This window comes from Octopus bimaculoides, chromosome 5 (genome assembly GCF_001194135.2).
Source record: "Octopus bimaculoides isolate UCB-OBI-ISO-001 chromosome 5, ASM119413v2, whole genome shotgun sequence".
Lineage (NCBI taxonomy): Eukaryota > Metazoa > Mollusca > Cephalopoda > Octopoda > Octopodidae > Octopus > Octopus bimaculoides.
The window spans coordinates 56,469,302-56,475,345 of NC_068985.1; positions in this window are offsets into that span (position 1 = coordinate 56,469,302).

The following is a 6,044-nucleotide window of genomic DNA, read 5'->3' on the forward strand; positions in this document are numbered from 1 at the left end:
CAAACAGACTAAATTTTTCTGGGGATATATTCTCAACAGCAGTAAGAGTACATTCTTTCACGAATTCACCATCGCTATGTGGTTTGAGTTTTTTTTCCCAGTATTTTCGCATAACTAGCTCGAGTAACTGATTTACTTTTAAGAATTGGTCTTTTAAAAAACGTTTGTCTTTTGGTCAGATTTTCGTTCAAGGAGGCTATCTTGTCTAAATGTTCAAATTCTTTCAAATTTTCATAGGTCTTATTCTTACTTACAAAATGCCTATTTTTTTATGAACGGCAACTTGTTCGCTGCAAATAAGAGAAATGTACGTTGTCTATTTCAATAAAAAATAAAGTTCAGTCCATTTTTTTTATCAAACAAAGCACTTCATCAGCACTTCTTTTTTTTTTTAGGATTTGTATAACTGCTTGCCATATTGATAAGAGTACTGAAAAATTGAATTAACAAAGTTAAAAAAATTATAAACCAGTTAAATTTATATTCACACTTTCGGAATTTTTGTTATTACCGCTGCCTGAGAAAAATAAAAGCCAACTGTCTTGTAGTCGTAATGCATGCGTTTAGTGTTGTTAAAAATTAAAATCTGCAAGATATTCTTTTCTACACTAGGATCAAGGTTCGAAATTTTTGTGGAGCGGTCCAGTCGATTAGATCAATCCTGGTACGCAACTGGTACTTAATTTATCGACCCCGAAGGGCAAAAACCGACCTCAGCGGAATTTGAACTCAGAACATAATGACGGACGAAATACCGGTAAGCAGTTCACCCGGCGTGCTGACGTTGCTGCCAGCTTGTCTTAATAATCTGCAAACTATTATGATATTGCTTGGTTCTGCAAGGTTTAACTTCATTTTTCTTTCTCCGTTGTCCACACAGGTGTTGACAAGCGAGTGGGTAGAGAAGGGCGATGACTGATAAGCCAATGGCAGATGAAAGTAACTATTGCTGACATTCTTCACACCAACTGATAGCAAAAATGCGACATCTCTTTCGAAAATAGTTATTTTTCACTGCTTTTTAAGAAAAAAGTTAGTAATATTTTTTTATAATCCTGATGCTTTACTAATTTGTTTTTCATTTTTAATAGATTTTAAAATATTTTTGGCTTATCGGCTGATAGAAAGAGGGTGAGTGTCGATTTCAGAGAATTTTTTCGTAAAATCGTGAAAAATAAAATAGGGAGGAAAATTTAAATACTTGGAGTTCTTGGATATGAATAATCTTTACACAGTATCTTCTACAATCTTTCAGCTTTCGTTTCATATAAGAATTATTTCGATACATGCAATACATATTATAGTTTTCTCAGCTAAAGCGTATTTGGGTCCCAAAAGGGTTGGTACAAACCTTGAAATATGTGTTTTATAGTGAAAATTAAATTTCCATTCAAATGGCAATTACTGGAGGATTTCTGCTCGTGTCTGACCATTTTAAGACGAAGTGGAAACCTTACATATGTCGCAAGTAGGCATACGAGTATTGTATAAATTTTATAATTGAAAAATTTACTTTATTTTGTACATATCAGTATATCAGCCTTTACTTTATTTTGTACATATCAGTATATCAGCCTGGACAGGGGTTTTCCCACCCCTCATTTAACCTTTTAATTCTTATCCTTTGCCATTCTTTATTTTCTATCTTTTATTACCTTACTCTATGTCATGTATTCGTGATTAAGAATAGCCAGACCTAATTACCGTTTATAACCCGGATATTGTATCCATCCTCTATCATTATAGCCAACAACCTACTGGCGACTAAGCAAAACCGAGTATATTTAGCGAAGTAACTTATTTTAAATAAGACATCCAATGAAATTCATTCTGCACTGGTGGATGCAACACAACTAGTTGTACAGTATCCCATCCGCAAGGGGCAGATGCAGAGTGGGTTGAAACGATCGTTGTGTTGAATAAAGATTCTTGCAAACTACATTTTCCGTTTCCCTCATTCATTATAAATTCAACGAAGACAGCGAATTTCCTGAGGTATATTCAATGTCACTTTTACCAATACTGTAGATGACACCAGGTAGCCTAAACAGTGAATGTGCTTTAATTGGCATACTCCTAGCCATATACCCAAGGTCCAAATAAATACTTACACACACACACACACACACACACACACACACACACACACACACACACACACACGATACATTTATCGAAAACACAATGGTTAAAAGACTTTTGTAGAAAAAGGAATTGGTTAAAAAAGTATTTATAGAATGAACAAAAATCCTCGATTGCGCGAAGACATACCTAGACGGTATCAAATACATCGAAGGAGAAATTTGTTGATATGCATTCATAGAAAGACATATTTGTATACACGTCTAGAAATACATCTTAACTTTATGTAGAATTGTCTATATTTTAAACAACGTAATGTAAAGTCATGCGAATGAAGGATTTTGTAAAAATAATATATTTTCAATATATTTTCAGGCTATTTCTTGTTCATAAGAAAGTACATGAGAAACGAAATGTTCACAAAGACGTAAAGTTAATTTATATCCAAGAATAATATAAGCAATAGCTCGAAAGTAATCCAAAATATCTCTATTTGATTTGTCCAACATAACAAATAGAATGAATACTTTTTGAGGAAATAGCACTTCAAACATTTTATGGTACAACAAGAGCAGCACTTTGTAGAATAGCTATCCAAGATTCAAGACGTTGATGTTTACGTACAGCGTTCAATACAGAATTTATATTTGAATGCAATCTAACGATGCTGCCAAAGTGTCTCAACAATGCTTTGCACAATTCTCAAATTGTACACATTTCATGAAGGAATACTGGAAAACGGTCTGCCATATCATTCACGACGCTATTTTTTTTCAAGGACATAAACTTCATCGAAATTTCAATAAATCCTTGGACCATTTCCTTGAAAATTTTCTGTAACTTTTCTTTTCATAAACATTAAAATTTATATTCAGTATATTCCGGTCTTTTTTCTTTTGAGTAATATCTTTCGATCATTTTTGTTTTCCTATGAATATGCTCTCCTGAATATATCTGTCGACCATTTTGCCATTGGCCGATATTCTTTCGGCTAATATGTTTGCGACAAATATGTTTTCGAGAAATGTCCTCTCTCTCTCTTTCTCTCTTTCTCTCTCACTCTGTCTTCTCTCTCTCACTCTGTCTTCTCTCTCTCACTCTGTCTTCTCTCTCTCTGTTTTCTCTCTCTCTGTTTTCTCTCTCTCTGTTTTCTCTCTCTCTGTTTTCTCTCTCTCTGTTTTCTCTCTCTCTGTTTTCTCTCTCTCTGTTTTCTCTCTCTCTCCCACACACTATCTCTCTATATATAAACACACACATATGCACATTCAATCTCAAGCAGATTTACACATAGATTCAAAAATATATATACATATATAAATATATACACGTAAAAACACGAAACAAACAAACACACGCGCACACACACACATCTATCTATCTATCTATCTATCTATCTATCTATCTATCTATCTATCTATCTATCTATCTATCTATCTATCTATCTATCTATATACACACATATACAATGAGAAAATGAGAGAGAGAGAGATGTATGCAATTATTTTTCTATCTATTCAACTATTTATATATACACTGAAATATATTTGAAACTTATAAACTGGAAGCGATTTTCAATTATAAGACTGAAATCGTGGTTAGACGTTGAAAATAATATTATGTATTGCATTACAATAAATGTAATTCGTTATATATGGATGTGCAAACTCCGTAAAAGCTCGTTTTATGCGAATCTGACAAAAATATATGTGAAAGATCACTACTTCCATTTGTTATAAAAACAAACTGACTCAACATAAAGAAATTGTTCAGATCATTTTTTTTTGTGTATTATTTAAATCTTTTCACATGAAATATCACTTCTGTATGATAACTGGATAGCAACCTGTTGATTCCAGAGAGTTCCTAAACAACAGCCAAATCTGATATTATCTATGAAGTAGTAGTTTGAGGATATTGCAAATAAATTCCATCACTGAAAATAGCAATATTAAACATCAAAATTTACAAATAAAAAGTAGTGTTCTTGTGGAGAAGAATATTAAGCAAGTTTCAATAAAATGTCCATAGAAACATACAGTAACAAAGCATATTAGTTTTATGAAAAGCTGTATGGCGGACACATTGACAGAAATAAAATCAAAGTTTGCTGGTATATGCATGCGCTAATGTAAGTGAATAAGAAAAAAAAAATGTTTAGTACGAAGAATTTTTTAAAGTTCAGCTATGGTATGAAAAGAGAATTGTGTATGATATAAACAAGATGTGGTTGTCAGAGTAAATTTTATGCACAAAACACCGAATATTATTTAGTAAGTGATATGCAGGAAACATCTGAGTAACCGCACTAAACGACGTAGAATTTATGGATAACAAGACAGGTTTCTGTTGAAATATGGAATGGCCGCGTTATAAATTTCAGATGGGTCTCACAGGGTCTCTTTTACTGCATGCAAAAAGCAATTTGTGTAGATGTGGAAGATAACTGTGGGAGGAGCAAAATAGAATATACGCAAATGTGTTTACTAACAATATTTCATTATTAAAACACGTAAAGGTGATCCGGTAGAGTCATTAGCAAGCTGGGCAAAAGGCTTAGGGGCTTTTCGTTCATCTTTAGGTTCAAAGGTCAAATTCGGGGTCGATTAATTAAGTGCCAGTTAAGCACTGGGAGACTAGGCAATCAACTTACCCCCTCCTCGAAATTGTTGGCCGTCTTTCGAAATTTGAAACCAATATTCCAACACGTATGTGAATCCACAACATATCTCTTTCTTTTGGTAGTTCGTCAAACACGAAGTAAAGGATATAAATTATTGGATATCATAAGGATATATGACCACGGGAGTAACAACAAAGAAGCAAGCAAAGGGAAGAAAATATCCATAGAAACAGTTAATGTCGGAAAATAAGAGGAATTTACATAGTTGTAAAAACAAATCCTGTTGTGTGGATATTTTTAGATGTATTTAATATATAGATTCGAATTTTAGTGATATCGATAAAATGTCTTGAGAAGCTAATTATAGAATTTCAGTCATATTTTCCAGAGGAGAAGGATAAGGATCTTCATTGTATCATCCAATACAAAAATGCTTTAAGAAAAAATATATTAAAAATAATGCCAGAATAATAAATAAAAATTCCCAATCCCGCAAAAAAGAAGATTGCAATATTATTTTATTCACTTAGTTTTACATGTTAACACTTTTATCGCCTTCAAGGTATGCTCCCTTTGAATCAATGCATCGGTCCAGACACGTTTTCCACTGTTAGAAGCAGTGCTGGAACTTCTGTCAAATGATGTCTTTTAATGCCTCTTCCACATCTGCAAATTTCGTAGCACCAGCTTTCGTCACCTGTGATGACCTTCGAAAAAAGGTCCGTATCGACTTCCAGCTGTTCGTTCAGTTCACGACATGCATTTAGTTCTGACTACATTTGATCTTCCGTGAGCAAGCTGCAACTCTTTTCATTCGCAATTCCTTGTTCAAAATTCGTTGCCAGGATCTCCAGGTCACACCAGTCATATCAACAAGTTTGTCAATTATTCGGTGACAGTCCTTCAAGATCAGTTCATCAATTTTCACGATGTTTCCATTTGTTACGAACGTCGACAGTCTCCCTGAATTAGATTGGTCTTCAAGCGACAAGTGACAATTCCTAAAGCGTGAAAACCACTAGTAAACTTATGTTTTGCTCATGGCAGCGTCCTTGTAAGCTGTTTGAAACATGACAACTGTTTCTGGCGCCGTTTTTCCTAGCCGAAACCAGAATTTCACGGAAGCCCGCTGTTGCTTTGTTTCAGCTATCACAAAAATCGATAAACAGGGGAGAAGCATTGCAAAACAAAAACGTACCACGTGCAGAACGATCTGAACCCACGACGCGAGCGGCAGACTGAGGATCGCATCTAGTGGCTTCTAGCAGTGGAAACGTGAACTACGAAGCGCTTGTCCGACAGAGAACGCGACCGGATATTTTCGGGCAACTCCTCGTATGTA